Raw genomic sequence first — 20,725 nt, 5'->3', positions numbered from 1 at the left:
TGAGTGCACAGGCGAACTAAGAGACAGCTGTGTGCATGGTATATACGCACACAAAGATGGATATTACCGATTGAAGTGGCACAAAAAGAGACGTAGGTGGTGGGTGGGTGGGTGATAAAATGACGTGGACTGTAGCAAATATGCCGTGTATAGCAACGCGTAATTCGAAGATGGAGAGATACGAAATGTATTATTTGTCTTCGACGTTTCTGCTTTTTTTTTGCTTTCCACTGAGAGCATCGTGCAGTACGTCGTATCTTTTATGGCATCGAGTGAATATCGTACGTAAAAAATTTCTTTTGGTCTATATACGGGGTAGAGAGAGAAATCGGAGTCATCGTCGCGAGCTCGCGGGACATGATTCTCGATATCGCATGCTTGCGTTGGTTGGAGAAAAAAAATGTACCAGCGGTAATGTCGAGGAAAAAATAATAGCAAAAACAAAACTGAGTAATACAATAATAATAAAATGTTAACGGACAAAAAGAACAAGAAAAATAAAAAGTAAAGGAACAGAAAAACAGCGAGGCTCGAGGGGGCATGGGCATGCGTATATAAGTACGAACGAAGCCATCGAGACTTATTTCCAAGGATCCGTGAGGGGGAGGAAAGAAAAAGCGAAAGAGGTATATAAGAGAAGGCCATAATAGCATCGACGATTGGGATCCGGGAAAAAGAGAGAGAGAGAAAGTCAGGACGACGAAGTACACAGCTTCCACGTAGCTCCACGAGGATAGACGTAGCATATACGTAGAATGCAATTTGCTCGCCGACAAATGTGCCAATCGGCGTATATATATAGAGATAAAAAAGAAAGGGCAGGGCTGCTGCTGCAGAGACTGCGAAGTCTGATAGTCGCAAAGGATTGTACGTTACGCGGCCGGCTCGGGGGTTTAGTACGGGGTGGATTAATTTAATTTATTTTGTAGCATACAACGCCGCGCCGCCGCTGGCATAGCGGCGCAGTGTAACACAGAGCGCGTGGAAAATATTACGATATACTACTCGACAGTTGCAATTAGACAAATGGATGAAAAGAGAGAGGGGAAGAGAGATAGTGGTGAAAACAAAAAAATCTCTGTATATTTTGAAAAATTTGACAATGGCTTTAACACTGCGCGTCTACGACGACGACGACGACTACGATGTCGACGAAGCTACAATATAACGATAACAACAAGCGTGTGCCGCTGCCGCTGCTGCTGCACGAGTGTGATTTTTTGTTTAATCCAACGGCCGTAGAGTATTCCATTCATGCGGCACAATTACTCTCTTTTGTCGCGTAGCAGAGTTGGCTCGTTTATGTGCGTCTGCAAAGGTATTTCGTATATAACTGCTCTCTGTGCAGCTCTGCGCATAGACCTGAACAGCAGCAGCAGTAGCGTAGTACTCGCTCCAATAACGCGCCATAGGCATGCACACACACACACACAGCAGCACCAGTACCCCAGGTCCTAGAAACAATTAACTTTCAGTCGCTTGAAAAGCAGGCAGTAGTGGCCGGTAGACGAACTAAATTCAGCGTAACCAAATTACTTGCGCTAGCCCCGCGCTGCAATACAGTAGAACGCAAAGAGAGAAAGAGAGAGAGAAAGCCAGAGCAGCGTGTGGCAAAAGTCGAAAAAGTCATTTTAATCGCGAAACTTTTTCCCTAACTATTCCCAAACCAGATAGCGCAGCGGCAGGAACGGTGCGCAGCTATATAGCCGCGGATATCGCTCACTTCCTCTTTCTTCTTCTTCTTCTTCTACTTTCTCGCACGCTGCTCGAGCTTTCGAGCAAATATATATAAGCATGAGTAGTAAATGCTGAGCCGGCGCAACGCGCGAGAAAAAGAATGTATATATTGTATACAACATTCGCGCGCGAGCTCGTCGCGTATATAGCCCAGCGAGCGAATGAATAAAGGATCGAGGGAAACACGAGGTTCGCAAGCTAGGCAAAGCACAAGCCATGCCGCCAACGCCGCCGCTGCTGCTTCGGACCCAGGCTGAATCGATATTTACCCAGTTGTGTTTTGTGTTCGCCCACTCTCTCTTCTCTCTCTCTCTCTCTCTCTTCTCTCTCTCTCTCTCTCTCTCTCTCTCTGCTGTCTGTTATTCTAATTTCTGAATACATCAAGCCATGTATACCAGCTTCATGCCAGACCACGGCATCTGTATATACTTATACGTGCTATGGCACGTATACGCGGAGAAATGCAAGCTCCCTCCAACCCCCCTTCTGGTGTACATGTCTGCTTGCTCGCTCTCTCTCTCTTTCTCTCTTTCGTGCGTGGTTATTGAAATTTCGAGAAAAACTATTTTGCAGACCCCGTCTGGAAGTTGCTCCCCCTGCTCTGCAACTATCCACACATATATAAACATGTGTGTATGCGTATAAATGTGCCGGGGTTGTATTTTTGTGCAGTTTTCGGTGTGCTCAGCTCGGTCTTTGTGGGTGATTTTTCTTCGTTTCGCCAGGAATGTTTATTTTCTTTCATCGCGCGACCAAATACACGCGTATAGTTTTGCGTGTTTTGAGGCGCGCGCAGTGCCCTCGCGAGTTTTTGTATTTTATTGAATAAGATTGATGGACAACGGTAAAAAGAGAAGCGCCTGTCTCTTTTAGTTGCATTACAAGCTCGTACATAGGTAAAAATGTTGTAATAACGTCGTCGATTATGGAAGCAGTGCTTCTTGCATCGGGTTACTTGCGAGTGACAGCTAAGCGTGCGACGCACGCGTTTGACTTACGCGTCACGTCTTAGAGCGTCTGCGGTCGGGGGTTTTGTATTATATTATGCACACAAAATGTATACACATGCAATACGAATTGTTGCGCCACACTATTCAATTAAGCGCGCGCATTGAATTTCGCTCGTCGACGACGACTCAGGGCGCTACGCTCCGCGACGAGCGGATCAGCAGAGCCGAGCTGAGAAAACCGCAAAGGACAACTGCGCTTGATCCCTGTGCGCTCGCGAATTTCAATGTTTACAGACGCGAGAAGCACAGGGCTGCAATAGATCTAATACACAATACGCACTACGTATCTGCAGCAGCAGTCAACGCTCGCTCGCGCTCGACACGGGGTCAAATTTAACTATCCAGAACAAAAGGTACCGAGCGTCGTAAACACGATGGCGTTTACAAGCCACAATCAATTTTACGCAATACCGCATAGTAACGACTCTCGGCTCTGTGCACGTGCCCCGCTCGGTTGTGCCGGTGTAGCTGCCATTTCCGCGAGAGCCTCATTATCGTACCCGCACCGCTGCTGCCGCCGCCGCTGCCGCCGCCGCTGCTGCCGCTGTTGTGTTGCTGTTACGTCGTTGTTTCGCGCCCTGCACCAAAGTCACAGGGGGCAAAGAGAGTGAGAGAGAAGTCGAGCTGCAATAATAATGAAATGCATTGAAATTTCAAGTGTGCCAACGGCGAGGATTCTCTACAAAATAGGGAAAGAGAAAGAGAGACGTTTAATCGATGGAGTGCGTGGGTGGACCTTGTATACAAGAGTATATGTGTGTTTATGGATGCACTCGTAACAGATTTTCGAATCTCTGTTTGACGCGAGCAAACAAAAATATGTATTATGATGAATTTAGCACGCGTCGTCGTCGTCGTCGTCGTCTATAAGCCCCCGTGCATGTAGTATAGCACGTGGACTCGAGAAGCTCCGAAAGTTTTGTGCAGGCACAGCAGCATCGCACGCAGGCGCGCGCATAAATATTTGCACACTGCGATATAGTTTCAAGACAAAAGATGGAAACAGAGAGAGCGGGAGAGAGAGAGGAACTGTGTGAGCTAGAGTAGCCACGCGAGTGTACGCGTATATAGCCCGACCGCCAAGTTAACGGAAGAAGCGCAAACCCGCGAGAATACGCGCGCGCGCGTGTGTGTGTGTGTGTGCGAGCGAGCCTCTGCATGGCCTGAACTAGGCTAGCTCAGCTCCCAGGACGCTCGTTTGTTCCGGCCAACGCGCGAAACGAAGCGTGTTAAACACTGCAATGTAGGAGCAGTGGTGGCAGCAGCCGCGAACTTTGAACCGAACGCGCGGTTGAAAAGTTCAAGCCTCCCGCGTGCGCGCGCGCGTATAAAGGGAGAAAGGAAGATAGATAAGGGAAAAAGAGAAGGGAGGGAGAGACTGCGCTTGAGAGAGAAGAAATTTAAGTTAATGGACATTTTTCAGACAAACTTTCGAGTACGTTTTTGTTCTGTAGCTTCGTTCCGTTTCTTTCTCGCCCGGCGAATTATGGTCGTGAAAAATTGGTCCTGTTGTTTTTTTTGTCGGTTAACCATCTCCTCGTTGTGACTGTCGCGGTCCAGCTAAAAATACCCTCCCCTCAAGGATATGTTTCCTCTCCCGTGGCTTAATTTATGAAAACCAGGATTCATCGAGCTGTGTGCGTGTTCGTGTGTGCCCTAGGCGGGCCCGTGTACAGGGTACACGTCATGAAATTCTAATTTTGTGCCCAGTGCGTAAAGGACATTTTTCTATCAATAATAAATTCGAGCTATATATCATTGACTGCGAGTATATTGCGGACCTTCATCGATATTGTAAATTATATATATCCGCACTCGCGCAGAAATTAATATTAAATAGTCATTAGTTATGGAGGGTCATTAAAATAGGATTAATATACCCTTGTACCGCGCTCCGCATTACACATGTGCAAACACGTGTTATGTGCATTTAACTGTATATAATATGTGTGTACATACCCAATGCAGTTGAGGCAAAAAAAAAAGAAGAAAAAAATGAACGAGCATTTGAGCGATAATCAAAAAACACAATCACAACGGATACGCGCATCTATAAATTTGGGGTAAAATTGAAAAATACCGCAACCGACCGAAGGGAGCGAGAGAGAAGTAGACAAAAACGGAAAAACGATAACATCATGTCAGCCAAATGAACTTTACGCACGTACAAACGTATATGTGTGCACGATGTTGTATCTAGAGTCAGAGAGATAGAGAGTGGGAGAGAAGTTGCCCGTGGGAAAGGTAGCTTGCATCGTTTAATTGGCACGTTCGCAAAAAGCTCCCTTTGCAAATAATTATGTGTAGCAAACTCTCTCCTCTCTCCCTCCCTCACACTGAGCTGCAAGCTCACGCGCACATGCATCGCCGCATCCATTTTAATTATGGATTCCGGGCAAATATCCACACGATTGTGTATACACTCATGCTTCTGTTTCGATTCTTTTTTTTTTGTTTTGTACATCACAATTGCTCGAATGAATGAATATATCATACACGTGTATTGTGGAGCAGCTCCGTAATCGCTCTCTTCTTTTTTCGTTTCGTTTTTTTTTACCATTGAGTTTCGCATGACGCGTAATGAAGGTATTTCTAACAAATCATGTTTGGCGATAAACCTTTTGTTTTTTCAATCGAAAATATTTCCGTCTCGCTCCGTCGTACACGTCGCGAGCATTTCACGGGATAATTTATGTATAAATAAATATAAACACATTTGAAGGTTGGGCGCTGCTACGTATAGCAATCGAAGCGCGCTTACGATTAAAATAAATCGCGAGCTAAATCGAAAAGTCAGTCCTGTAAATTGTCTTTGTCTACGGTTTAATCATGAAAAAGTGCAGTCGGTCGGTCGGTTGGTCGGTCGGTCGAGAGAGCTTGCGGAACGATCGAAAAGTAGAACAGATACAATCGCGCAGTGCTTGCTCGCTTGCTTGCCTGCGAGCGTGCATGGGGAGCTTAACTATTATATAAATAAAACATCGGGGGTGAAGCTGCGAAACAGAGTAAAGAAGAGAGAGAGAGAGAGAGATGGAGAAAGAGAAGCATTTGTCGCTCGATCGCTGCTGCAGTAGCAGTTGTGAATTATCGTTGAAACACTTTAGCAGCTTTCTCTCGGTGTTCTCTCTCTCTTTCTTTCTCTCTCTTTGGCTAACGAAGATGAGAAAGCATTTAGGTTTATATATATAACAGCGTTCGTAGCACTGGAGTGAGCTTTTTGTTTTATTGTTACGACTGCCACGAGCGCGCGCGAATGGCGCTAGAGCTCCAGTACATAAATATCGCGACTGCGGCGTGTTAGGGTTTACGATCTCTTCAAACGATAATCTTGTCTCGAGAAATTAGATATGACGTTTTTAGAATGGAAAATTTCCAGGTTATTAACGCGGTGTGCTCGCGAACGCGCAAGTTAAAGAAAAGCGCAGTTAATACGTCGTGCGCGCTTGTTATATAGTCTATAGGTATACCTGTGTGCAGCATCGAGTTCATTTTCTGCACTGCGCTCGAATAACTGGAACAATCGCGTGAGTAAGTCACATACATGCATACGAGTGTACGCGAGCGCATGTGTGAGTATATAAGTGTTCGTACGCTGTGTGCTGGTATACGTAGGGGGCGGAGGGAGAAAACGAGCGCGAAAAGGCGTTAAATGCTCGTGAATGCCCCGAGTGTATGAAAATCATACTCTTGCGAACGCCCGAGAAACAGAAAGAGAGAGAGAGAGAGAATGAGGTATACAAAGAGGAAGTAGCAAAGAACACGAGCGAGAAAGAGAGAAAGAGAAATGGATAAAGGTGCGAGAAAGAGAGAGAGAGAGAGAGAGAGAGAGAGAGAGAGAGTGAGGCCAACTTGCCTATACAGTTTGTACAAGTAGTAGGTGGGAGGAAATAATCTCACTGTTTATCTTGTAATTCTCTTTCTCGTGATGCCATTATGCGCGCGCGTGTGGGTGCCCCTTGTTGGCCTACTCCGACTTTATATTTTCGCTTGCATTACATGCCTTGTTGGAATCTTTCTGCCTGCGCCCTTTTTTTTCTCTCACTCGCTTTTTGGTTTTGTTTTCGACCACCTCGCAAACAGTAGTCACTTTTTCCTTTTTTCAATTTATCGTTTCCGGCGCTGTTTTTTTTATTTTTTATTTACGAATTTTCGAATTCGGTCGGCGCTACGAGAAGCTCTCTGGCTTCATAGAAATGGAGGGATTGCGAGGGGAGGGTGAAATAAAAAAATTACTAGTTTCGTCACGTAAATATACCCGCGATTAGCAATTAGTTGTCCGGCGTTCGTAAATCACGCTAAATTGTATTGTTAAAAGTTTTAAGAATACAAGCGCTACGTGTCGTTCTAATTAACTTCATGGATACCCAGACAGTCGTGTCTACTCTATATATACCTCGGCTCCCTCTGCGTCCCGCTTTGCGCATAGAGCGAGAGAGAGAGAGAGATAGCTCGACCAGCTCCGTGCAGTATCCTCTATGTAATTAAACAACCTTTTCTGCATTTCAAACTTTATAATAACAATATTGCCAGGTAGTAGTAACGTAATCTCCCCCCGGGTTCCACGGAATGCGCGCGCGCAGCTTGTAACCACACGCGATGATGTTTTGAAAATGCTTACTTTACTTTATTCGGCCAAATCTTTGTTTGATGTGCTTTAATTAAAACTCACCTATTTAAAACGGGCTGCGGCGCGGCTGAGTCGAACTAGTAGCAGAAAAGAGAGGTAGGGAGAGAGAGAGAGAGAGAGAGCGAGGCATTTACATTCGGTTTGCAGAAGTATGTATACGGTGTATGTACGGTGCAAGTACACCAAGCCGAGGTTACTTGTCCGATTAAACTTTGACCGATTTCACTACGAGCATTAAAAGTTTCTTCACCCTCTTGCGCGCGTACTTACATCTACTTTGGGTTTGAGCGGTGCACGAGCGCGGGGAAAAAAAGTAAGCCAGTTAGCTAGAAGCGTCGTCATAAGAGTAAATAAAAATAAAAAATGCCCCTAAATGCATTAAAAAGTCCAACCAAGTTTACTCCGGGTATGCGTTCGAGGAGATTTGTTTTTTTCTTTCCCTTTTTTTTTTTTTTTTAATAAATCGGACGTGTTTTGCCGTATACAGAGGCGATCGAAGCCAACAGCATCGGCTCGCACAGATGAGGAATCTACGTGTTTCCGATGTTACATGGGAGAGCAGGTGCGCACACATACGTATACCTGTAGAAGAGAACAGTAGCAACAGCTACACAAAACAACAATAGTATACACCAACATGTTCGAGCGAGAGAATATAGGGGGGAGAGAGGATAACTGAAGCCTACTCGAAACAATAGTCCGAGGAATCGCAAGTACGTTAATTGGCATGGTGAATACGCATGCCTGTCTACAAGAGCGGCGGGAAACAGCCGCGCGCGCGTATATATACGAACCAACGCCCAACGTTGAAAATAGCCTCGGATAGTGTGGCTCTTTGTGCGATGCAAGTGTATATATCTGTATGTATATATGATGTATATCTATATTACGTGTATAGGTGTACGCGTACAAATGATATAACAACGCGCAGAGTGATAGAAAGAAGGAAAATAATCATTTGCGCGTAGTATAGGTCGATTATTTATTACACCGAATAGGGGATACAATTTTGGTATATTTTTAAGATCAAGTAAGTTTGAGCACAAATTCGCACTACTAACAGATACAGATGAACAGATATGAGAAGTTGAACATTTTTAAACTAATACAGATGAACAGATATAAACACATATCGTGCCAACTAGACATTTCCACTAGCGAAATGAGACACACCATCTATTGATACATGGACAAAGTGTAACGCGTTATACATTACACCAGAATATTGTTCTCCAAGATACACGAGATTTGTGCTCTGTTTATCCCTAACTGGTCTGTGCACGGCTATTGAAGCTTAGGTCAATAATTCCGACCGTCCGATTATTATGCAATGATTATGTGCGTTACAAATAAAGATATCGTTTGCGCGTCACGAGCTACGACTGCAAAAGAGAGAAAAGAGCCGCAGAGATGGAGAGAGAGAGAGAGAGAGAGAGAGAGAGAGAGAGAGAGAGAGAGAGAGAGAGAGAAATTAATTAGTCTCTAAAGCCTCTCATGTACTGGATGAGAGCAGCAAGCGGGGTACGTCCTGGAATTATAAAATCGTATACAACGAAATCTGGAATTCGAGTGTCCTGCGTACCATTACAAAAATATGATTAATCGATGGTGTCGGGAAAGAAAATAAGCCCGAGTGCGGAGTTACACGCACTCGTTCCTCTGTATATGTTTATATACACAACGAGAGCGATGATTTATTGATTGATCGAATTTCCCGATGTAAAAAGCCATACGTGGACGAGCGCGCGAGTGTAAATATTTATAACTTTTGCCCTCCGATTGCTCGCGACGAGGAAATGCGCGTGGAATTTTGGTTTTTAACTTGTATTGATATTTTGCCTCGTAATGCACACGCTTTTGGTGTACTGACGCTCCGAGCTTAATATTTTAAATACGCGGGCGTTGCTTGAATTCTCTGTTTAAACAAGGTGGGTATAATATTTAACGACGATTACAATGCGCCAAACATGAGTTTGATGGAAGGCTGTAAGAAAATTTTCAACGTAACACTGACGAGATCGATTAATGTATCTTCAGTTACATAAAAAATATTTTTAAAATTCACAAGAAGCTCGTTATTCATAATTTTTTTGTACGTAAAACTGAAATAAAATTAAAACACAAAAAAATATGATAATCCAAGCAAATTATAATGTTTTCAGTTTTTATTTATTCATTTATTTGAATAATTTTGAAATGTACCAAATTAATAGCACAAAATATTGATAAATGCTACAAATATGTTATGCGCTATCACAAGCTTTAGCCTGCAGCCCAAGGCAGATGCGTACCAGATCTTCGTTCATCAGCTGTTTGATGATCATGTCACAGCAAAGTATTGGCAATTGGTAGTGCGTCAGCTCCATGAAGGAGTCCAGCGCCCATCGTCGGCAAAATCTTCTCAACGTCATCTCGCACAGGCGCACAGCACAAGCCTTTTTATACTCATAGGGTATTTCCAACAATTTTTTTGAACATGCGAACTTGTAGTAATCCGTACATGCGAGTAGTTTCGACGCTTCGTCGGGTCGTAACTGGATCACGTCGTAAATCGACAAGTTTGGCTTTATAATGAGTTCTTTTGCTTTCAGAGCGAACTCCGGGTCACGATACCAAAATTCTTCCAGATCGTCCGACTTTTCAAACGATTTGTGCTTAGCAAAAATGTTCATAATTGTCAGGGCGTCGCTTCAGTGTAGTTCGTATCCTCTTTTCTCTAGATTCTCGATAACGATGAAAATACAAGAACATTTTCTCAATTTGGAATCAGTATCATAACTAAGCCATTTAAACTTCTCGTCGAAATCACTCTTGGTTAATTAAAATTGTGTTATAGTTTTTGATAATGAAAAAAAGAATATAATTAAAATTATCAATCTCATTAGTAATTTATTAATAGGTAATTTTTGAAAGTTTTTGTCGTCATATGAGTTTATCAAATCAATGTTATAATCGCCACCTACATCTGGCCAAGTATATTTTGGCTCTTCCTTTACCCTGAAGAAAAATCAAGATTGATGAAGCGATCGTTTAAAAAATTATCATTACGCACACAAAAAAAGTAATACCTAACTGTGTTCTCTCTGCTTTTCATTATGCGCTTGATTGTATGGAATCACTTTGAATTTTGAAGAAATTACCGAACACCGATAAAAAATATTAGAGGTTATATGCCTCGGGCATGGCATGCACTGTACCTCGATTTCACCAATTGGCAAACAACTTGCTTACTGAGGAATTTAGCTCGTCTTTTTTTACGTTCAACTGACTTACACACGAATACAATTCGTTTAAAATATGGAATATTTGTTCTACTTTCACGAGAATCACAAGTGGCGATCAACACGATCTTTCGATGTTATTTATGCTGCAGAGCAATATATAAGAATAAGAGTGTTGGAGCGAGCAACCCGCATGGACACGCACAGCGCATAGTGAAACGCGAGAGAGCGAGACAGAGATACACAGACAAAAGGACATGGCCAATACTCATACAAGCGAGCGAGCGGACTTTCGACAATCTAAAGCGCTGGCCAATCATAGCATGTGATAAAGACTCTGGCTTTGAGAAGTTTACGTTTCGGATACCTATAAGCGCTAACCAACTCGTATTTCACAGATTTACTCTTCTGCCCAACGCTTGTAAACAAGTATCGCATCACATGAAACTCAAATTCATCCTTGATAATCGCATTCTTTTAACAAAATTGCTCAGAAATTAATTAAATTTTTGCAGAGTACCTGACTATTATCTTGGATGCGTGAGTGTAATGCATTCGCAATTGCCAAAATGCATTCGATTGTGTTTCGAGATAAAGACTAGACAGCTAAATGCGCGCGTGTACATAATGCATAATTGTAAATTCAAGCTCGAGGTGGTATTAACCTAAAACAATACAAATAAATACTATGCTGCAGCTGCTGGAATAGCTGCGTCGTAGCTCGCTCGCGCCTGTGCGATGTAACATAATTTACGGTTCGTTAATCAGCCCCGCGCAGTCGAACGTGTAACTACTCGGCACACAATTTTGGAGCTCGCGATCTAGCGCACTTCAAAGCGTTAATTATTTTTGCAGAAAAACGATTTTTTGCGCTTACGAAGGTACGGCAGCTGTAGTATAGTCGAGGCTTTGACGAGTGGATCCGCTGTAATGTACCAGTATAGTAGTACTCTCGACGCGAGCTTACTGGGAGAAAGAGAAAGAGAGAGTCGCGTATTAAATATGAAGCGGAATGTAATGGAATGAGAGCCAGTTTAAAAGGGCTAAGTTGAATCACCCTGCCACGATGGTAGCCATAATTTTGCTGTATTTTTTTTTCTATATCAACCAAATTGTGGGTTTAAAAAAATGGATATATGCTCTTATATTTCAAGATGAGGGATTGGGTTTTATCTCTTCGGGCAGGGTCACGACTCTTTTTTTCTTTCTCTTTTTTTTCACTGCCAAGAATCACAGACGGAACGATATATTCCTTTTCTCGTACTTGAAAGGGCTCTCAATTCACGCGGTCTGCTGAAAATCGAGCCTCCGTTTTTTTCCTTTTTCGTGCGAGTGTGAGTTTGCGATGTGTGCCTGTACGTGTGTAGGTAGTCCGCAAGATCAGAATGTACTCCCGAGGATTTTTTAATATCGCGTGTCGAGCGGTCGACGTTAGTTGAAGAGATGAGAATAAAAAAAATCCGCAACGTGTCCCAGACGACACACACTCGTGTCAAAGGATATAATGCAAAGAGAAGCAAAATCTCCGGCGTGGCTGAAGGCATAAAAAAAAAAAAAAATAGAAAGAAGGAAGAAATGTGAAAAAAGGGAAGGATCGTGATGTGTCGCGAGACGCTTTTGAAAAAGTTTAATTTAACATTATTCAAAATTCAATAAGCCGAGTTATATAAGTTCGCGAGCATTTCGACAAAATCCATTCACGAAACGAAAATTCGCAAAAATCGTTGTACATTTTACTCCTTGCATCTCTTTCTACGGCTCGATGCAACTTTCGCGTTTCGACGCGAGGCCAGAGAGAGAGATAGATAGAGAGAGATGGAAAGGGAGAGAGGAGAAAAAAAAACACATCGAAAACTTAAAATCAAGCGAGTATACACAACCATAAGTACATACATACATACACACAGAGAACCAACAGGAAACCCTTTTAAACTCTCAACGAAGTTATTCTTCAAAGAGGCGCATGCATAGCATTGCGTGCGAGACACGAAAAAAACTCTTGGCTTATGCATACGTATGTATGCGTGATGTAATTTTTCTTTTTTCCTCTCTCTCTCTCTCTCTCTCTCTCTCTCTCTCTCTCTCTCTCTCTCTCTCTCTCTTTATACACGTATAAAAAATTTATAAATATGTGTATGCACTGTATACGTGTATAAACGCAGTAGCAGTAGCAGCAGTGGAAGCAAAGTGAGTCAAGTTATGTATAGATCGAGCTTGCGCGTGCAAACGTTAAGGATTTCCTTTACGAGCATTCGGCAAACTCGAAGTCGTCAACTTGCCGCTGCTCTTTCCTCTCTTCTCCCTGCTCCTATTTACTCTTATTGCTCATGGCCTTTCGGGAGGTTATCTACTTTGACTCTCGCTTCTTTTCTTTATCTATCAGCTTTTTTTCCTAACCAACTACTACTGCTGCTGCTGCTGCTCGTGCGTTTGCCTCTTTTACTCTCTTCTCTCGTTTCAACCTTTACTTTCAGACGTTCGACTCTTATCGTTCGACTTGAGATTATGCCTTTTTATATATACGTCTGCACGTCTTATCTGTTTGTTTCAACCGTCCGAACTTATACTATATACGCACAGAACTGTATATTCTCGGCACACAGAGCGACGGATTTTTAAAATTTTTATTTGGCCAACTTTTTAATTCTTATGCTCACGTTTTCCACGCTTATGTATACATACACGGAGTTTCGCTCGGGGAGTAACGAGTGAGAATCGAAGATAAGCGCGCAAGCCGCGCGCGAAAAATTCACGTCGTTGTGGTAAAAAAAAAAAAGAAAAAAATAGCAGAGAGGATTATCAAAGTCGTAAAAATAGCACCAGGCGTATGTTTCGTGCCGTGCTCGTGCAAGCTCGAACTTGCCGGCTACAATATACCCGTATATACGGCCGTGAGAACCGTAAAACTTGATTGAAGCTCCGCGTACTGTGAGCTGTTATTTCCAATAATTCGAAAAGGACTTGTGTTTTATCTGCGTGATGTATTATTCACGCAAAAGCTCAACTTTTGAAGCGATTGTTTTATTTTTGTTTTTTGTTTTTTTTAATGCATTGGCATGGGTTGCAAGCTCGCCAACCGAAGGATTATTCCAACGAAGAGAATTTCATGTTCCTCATAATGCTTGAGTGACGAGCATCCTCATGCAATAGGACGAAAACAATTTTATCAAAAAAAAAAATAAATAAATAAAAAAGGTAACAAAATTCATCAAACGCGCCGCTCCCACCGGATCATTATATTGTTGCGCACAAAAGAGCTCATGACGCGCGAGTTGTTTAAAAATTGAAACGCCTATGGTGTTATTACGAATCCGATCGGTTAGGCGCACGAGTGTGAAAAAAAACAAAACAAAAAATAACGCCGAGTGGGCATTTCGAAAAGTACCCACATATATATTTTAGCCTCAACAATAGCGAGAAAAGCCGGAACGAAGACCGCCATTGGTCTGACTGATTCCATTACGGCCACTGAAATATAATATTCAATTTGGTTTCGGGTGTGCAATATTCATATATCGTACGCTTAAAAGCAGCGTGTTTGAAATTCATCGATAAAAAAAAATTAGTAGAATGGTTCTCTTCCTGTGAAATTATTGAAACTGGAAAAAAATTTTTTTTCTAGAATTTTTCATTCGCTTCGATGCGCTTAAGCAAGCGACTCGCACGCGCGCGCGTTTCAATCGCTTATTAGTCACTTTTAATAACTCGCGCGGTAACTTTTCGCGATTCGTATAAAAGCTTCGCACGCGTGTTATAGTGCACGAGGCCGAACTTTGGTGCATGTCAAAAGGGAGAAAAAAAGCTAATCGCTTTTGCATAAAGTCAAAAGGTCATAATTTCTTCAATTTCCTTTCAATTAGTGAATCTTTGCTTCTTGTCAATATAGACCCTGTAAGGAAGCAGCAGCAGCGCTCGAAGAGATAGATAGAGAGAGTAACGTCAATTTTATTATTCATGTAATATCGCCGGTCACTGAATATTCATGCTCACCCGACGACGACGACGGCGAGTTATACACAAGTCGGAGCAGCTCCGGCGAGCGGCACAAGCAGATATCTTCTGATCCGTTATACCCGATTCGACGCGCAAGCTTTAATTTCCCCGCACTGCCTCCTCCGTGCCTCAGACATCGCGTCTTCGAAATTCTCTGTAATAAATGAGCTGGAGAGAGGAAGAAAGAAAGTAAGAGAAAAAAAAAGTAAGCTCGAACGTAACGTTTTCTTTGACTTTTTTCGGCCATCGCTATATACTACCGCACAGCGACGTCGTTGCTCGAGCTAGTCCTAACCAACGGCCGCTTAAATGCTCCTCGCCCATGCACACACGCGACCATATACTTAGAGCTTATACTCGAACGAATAGCTACGTGTATGTAGCGAGGCTGTGTGCGTGCGTGGGTTCACGTACACATATATATTGGAAGGCAAAATCTCCCTCTCTCTCTCTCTCTCTTGCCGTTCGATTCGAACTGCTTCTTCGGCAAATAATGTTACCCTGGGCGCGCACTACACACGGAGAGAGAGAGAGAGAGCAACTAGCTTTAGAGCTAGCCTCGGCTCGGGCTCGTACGAGACAAATGGCAAATCGATGCCTGCTCTCTCCGTGATAGCTGCGAGAGTGTGTCTACGTGTGTGCGTGCAGTATGTATAGGTGCCCCTTATGTACCCCTCCTTGCTGGAAACACACATACAGAGGTATAAAAGCAAAGAAGTATATATGCTTCCAGCTCTTTTACTCTCTGTGGAGAATATGTGAATGTGTACGTGTGTGCGTGAGAGAGTGAGAGAGAAGGTGCACTTGAGCCAGACGTATATATGGAAGCAGCAGAGGAGCTTTAATTCTCGGTGTTTCCTTTCAAAATCGACTGCTCGAGCCATGGTGTACGTCCGAGGGAGAGAAAGAGAGAGCGTGCGAGCGAGACAGGAGAGAAGGCTTATCCCTGTATATATGCGGTAGCTTTCTACATATTACAAGTTTCTCACAAAAATAACTCGTCCGTCCCGCAGTGCTGTGTTGTGAGCGCGCGCGCCCGTGTATAACAAGTATAAGCTCGCGCGAAGTAGTTTTCTTCTTCTTCTTCTTTCTCTCTCTCTCTCTCTTAGAGCTTCTTTTACACGCGGGCCAGGCTGAAGTAGTACACTAAATACAACAGTTGGCGGGAAACAAAAGTGTGTACAGTTTTGCGTCGCCGACGACGCGAGTCGGGGTTTTAAGAAATGACACCCGTACTAGGTCTCTCTCTTGCTTTTCTCTCTGTCTCTCTCTCTTTTCTTTGTGGAGCGGGAACGTCGTCGAGCTTGCTCTATGTGTGTGTGTCTCTGTGTCCTCGTGCTGCTGCTGGGAAAACGAAACGGATTTCCTGGATCTTGGCCATAAATAACGCGTGCGCGAGGCTAGTCCTCTCTACTTTCTTTATCTCCCTCTATCCTTTTCTCTTTCTCTCTATCTCTTGCTCTTCGCTCGCTGTATCTACACGTACATAGCTGCGAACACTCGACCACAGAGCACTAGCAGCAGCGCACCGCCGAGCCCTTGGTCTCAGTTATTTTACTTTGCTTTCCTCCACGTCCTTCGCTCTCGGTCTCTCTTCCCCCTTCTCTCTCTCACCGTAATCTCGTCTAAAATAACTGAAATTTAAATCTCAAAATCTCTGTCGCTTTGTCTTACTTTGTAGCCCGTCACGCCGTTCACTTACATACCAATGCAAGCAGCAGCATCTATTCCGTATCCTGCTCCTATACTACGATTATACCTCGAGAGCGCGCACGTCGATGCATTTGTATCGAGGGAGATTTATTCGCTTTGGGGTTTAATCGCGCTGCAATTGCTGCCCTATAAAAGCACAATAATCAAGGGTACGTTCCAGCAAAGACAATTAAGGAAAGGATCGCCGAGATAGTCCGTTATATTAATGAATATATGCCCTATTTTTCTGACACTGATTTATGATTGACCCAACGAGTTGCGCGACAAAACATATCGCTGCTCTCTCGTTTTTCCATCGCTTTTCCTTTTTCGAAACGAAAAACATGCCACAATGGCTACTCACTTACTCGCGGCAAATGGCCGCGGAATGGGGAGAAAAGAAAGCTAAATACGGCACTACACGCTTCCAACTGTGTGTGTGGGTGTGTGGTTCTCTTTCATTTTTCTTTCGCGAGAAAGTTCGGCGGAAAGTGTGACAGTATGTATACACTCTCTCTGGCTCGTGAACGATGAGGAAAAAAAAATTGCTTGCCATTTTACTGGAACTTCTCGCGGCTGCTGCAGTATATAATATAGTCGAGCATCTCTCTCTCTCTCTCGCTCTCCATCCCCTCCAACTCCGCCGCAAGACTAAAGAGGAAAGTGGTAAAAAGAAGTAGAGAAGTAAGAAAGGATGCGGTGCTGAAAAGCTCGCTACACAACTATTCATTGTTGCTCGGGTATATGAGATCGGACAATGAGGCTTTGGAAGGAGGATGACGGAGACTACGACGACTACTGCTGCTGTTGCCGCTGCTGCTGCGGCACAGAGAAAGAAAAAGACGGAAGGAGTTAGATCGGATAGATAGCGTCGCGAACAAACCACTCTTTAAGAGATCGCTTTATTCTCAACGCGCGCGTGCGACTACCACTGGTGGTAATCTGCTTTTGAATCGAGCGGGCGCGCGCGCGCGCCCCTTGAAAAAGCTCTTACTCGCACAGCTGCATAGTCACACCTTGGCCGCGTATAATTCTTTCTCTCTCTCCCTCTCAGTTTTTTCATCTTTTTTGCCGAGTTTTCATTGTTTCGCCACACTATCGCCTCGACTTTGTTGCAATGCGGTTTTCTCGCTTTCTGAAATTATAATTGTGCATGCGCGACAAGTATAGTAGTAGGTATATATACAGTATTCACGAAGCGAACGAGTTATTTTATGCATACAAGCCGTGAGCCGCAAGCACAGCTTTTATTTACGAGGTACAAAAAAATTCCATCCATGTGTCAAACGGCAAGCATATTATGTACGAAACGTACACACCTACGCGCTGTATATACACAGGCACGAGTTTCGTATTACTATTCCGCACCTCGCGTGTAGTTTTCTTTTCGGTATATATGCCATGTGTGTAGAGAGAGAGAGAGAGAGAGAGAGAGAGAGAGAGAGAAAAAAGAGGCAGTATGAAAAAATGTCAAACAAAGACATCTGCACCTATATCCTGTTGACGCGGTCAACGGTAGCGACTTTCATATATATGTACAGAACAACAACGGTAGCAGCAGCAGTAGCGGTGGCGGCAGCGCGGAAAATATCAAACGAAACCGCATATATACAACGCAATATAGCTATATACAGTGAGTCACAGCGCGCCCGCGTCGGTAGATCTACCTTACTCTCTATTTCCCAGCACGTTCTTACACGGGGTGGAAAAAATGAAAAAAAAAGAAATAAGAGTGAGTCCTTATATCCAAGAGCTGACCGTACTCTACACCCACACATACACATAGACACACACACAATGTGTGCGAGTGTGTGTGTCTATGTATGCGGTATACCCAGTGCGCATACTAAAAGGGCTCTAAGCATTTCCGCGCGAGGATTTATTTCGAGTCGCCGGCAATTAGCAAGGATATTTATGGCCCTTGGCCACTCGCGATATATGTATAGAGATAGAGAGAGATGCGCGGCATGCACGCATGCGTGTGTGGGTCTGCGTACACGAAAACGCTAATGCGTATACGCGAGAAAGTGCCTAACACGAGCGCGAGGGTGTCGTGATTTTTTTTTCTGCCGTACTGCCCTCGCACTGGCCTGGTATTTCCAAAACACACACTCGTGCGGCATACACCCCGGCCTCATCCTTTTTTGAGGCACGCACGCACGCATACAGACTATGCTGCCACATTTTATATACTTATATAGTATATAGCCAGACAGAGAGAAAGAATAAGAGATATCCCAACGCTGTTCGTGATGCGTCGCTGTATGCAAAATGAATTTATGGCTGCCCGAGCTCCGCGCCTAGTAGCAGTAGTAGTTATACCTTTGTGCGTTAGGTATTATATAAATAAACCCCACCATGGTGTACGCCACTGCTTTTCTGTATTATACATAATAAACGCGCGCGTGGGCGAAACAAAAGTCTCGCGTGCGCCGAATTTTTTAATTTCTGCGACCGAATCAACATCGCCCGCGCACACGTGTTTTATTATTGAACGAGACTCGGAACGACAACATCCATCATTACTTTTTTTTTCGTTATCAATGCGTACGTGTACTTTCGAGGGTCGTTCGTCTAGCTAATTTCTCGGTGAATCGAGCTCTGTGTACGCCGTAAAAGCGGAACAATAATGTTCCATCTCGAGGGCACTCGCGTATTGCTCTTAGGAAACAATGCGCTGATCGAAAACTCAGGAAATACTGAAATTATCGCGACAAAATGACCAATTTCCAGCCCCGGGAATATGTCTACGCATCCAAGTTGGGTGTGTATTGTGTGTGCGCGAAAGGGTGTTGTATTTCTCTATGCGGCGCGCGAGTTTGTATAGCAGTACACACTTACACACCCGCACACAATTTTGCCGCGCTCGAGCGTTTCGATGGTGGACGGACGGACGGGCGGGCAGCAGGGAAAACACAAGAGAGCCACGCGTGGTGCGGCCAGTTCGTTTACCCATTGTTTTCGAAAATTACCCTCGTTCGAGCACAATGGCGTGTCGAGAGCACCATCAGCACTGCCGCCGCGATCACCGCGCCCGGAGCACGCGATCTATATAGCTATAATAATAGAGGGAGAGGGGAAAAATCTAATCTCGCGAACGAATTTTTGGATATGGCCTTTTCGCGGGCGCGCCAAAAATATTTGGGCATCCAAAAAGCACTTCATGCGAGGAGCCGAGAGCATTCAAAATCGGTACGCGTCAGCAGATATGACGCATTTTAATAAAGTTTCACACGCGAAATCGTGTAAGGAGTGTAAGTTCGTTCGATTTATCTAATCTCTAGCATCTGCTTCGAAGATTTATACACTGGCTCCTGTCGAAAAATAAAACATACAAAAAGCCTGAAAAAATTACGCGCGGCTGCGTATAACTACACACGCACACACGCGAAGTATTTATCGATATACCGGAGCGATAACACTCGTCGAACAGCGGCACCTTTTTTTCGTGGAAAAATTGCTCTCGATTCTCTAGGCCGTCGAAAATAAAAATATACTCGCAGGGTTCGCGCGGCACATCGATGCTAATCTCGATAAAAATGAAGCACGTCGCAAGCTCGTCGACGCTACGGCCGGCTCGCGCGGATTGGATGCGTCCGTCGCCCGCAGTATATAAACTAGTTCTATCCCCCCTTTTCACTGCGTGTATATACGCGCACGAAGCAGCAAAAAAGCGCTCGAGTGTGTAACAAGCCATTCTATTATTATTACTTCATCTCTCCATTCTGCGTCTCGCTCTGGGGTCGTCGTAGTCGTCGTCCTTGTCGCGCGCGCAAGCTCCAGCGCAGCTCCGAGAGAATATACATTACAGTAAGATGTGCTTAAAAACGTCGAGACGAGTACTAGCAGCAGCAGTGGTAGTAGTAGTAGTAGTAGTAGTAATAGTAGTAGTAGTAGTAGTAGTAGCTTCGCTCTCCTAACGACGAAATTTAATAACGAGAGATCCTGCTTGCGCTATTGACGCATCGCAGCTGATATTCTTTCTCTTACAGGTCGTTGGACTCGTGTGCAAAAGAGAGAGAGAGAGACAGAGAGGAAAAAAACGAACGAGGAAGACAAGAGAAAGAGAGGGAGAGAGAGAGAGAGAGAGAGAGAGAGAGAGAGAGAGAGAAAGACAGTGGGAAAGAATGCAGCTTGGGGGAAATTCAATCTGCTTCCTCTAGGCGAGTAAAAAAAAAAGAGACGACGGGACGAAAACGAGATCGGAGGAGAGCGAGAGCAAGAAAAAGGAGGTCAACGATGTCCTTAAACTTTATAAGGATATAGAGAATGGCTGGCCGCCCGCGCGCTCGCAAGCTCACCTGTGAGCTTCTTCACCTTTTTTTTTGGGGCTCTCCATCTCTCTTTCCTTTCTCTCTCTCAATTTTTGTCTTCATTGCCCCAGTCCCAAGTATTACTATTATTATATTCGATGGAGTTGCACCCTCGAGAGAATGAATCGGTTG

The 20,725-nt window shown here is 44.0% G+C and overlaps 1 protein-coding gene across 1 annotated transcript in view; it reads right to left on the bottom strand.

Annotated features, from left to right (window-relative positions):
* LOC106652588 overlaps nt 1-20,725 on the bottom strand; it is a 221,109-nt gene that overhangs the window by 128,998 nt on the left and 71,386 nt on the right. The gene's annotated exons all lie outside the window — the stretch shown is intronic.

Source organism: Trichogramma pretiosum, unplaced genomic scaffold (genome assembly GCF_000599845.2).
Source record: "Trichogramma pretiosum strain Unisexual culture from Peru unplaced genomic scaffold, Tpre_2.0 scaffold44, whole genome shotgun sequence".
Taxonomy (NCBI): domain Eukaryota; kingdom Metazoa; phylum Arthropoda; class Insecta; order Hymenoptera; family Trichogrammatidae; genus Trichogramma; species Trichogramma pretiosum.
This window is presented reverse-complemented; position numbering and strand designations above follow the sequence as displayed.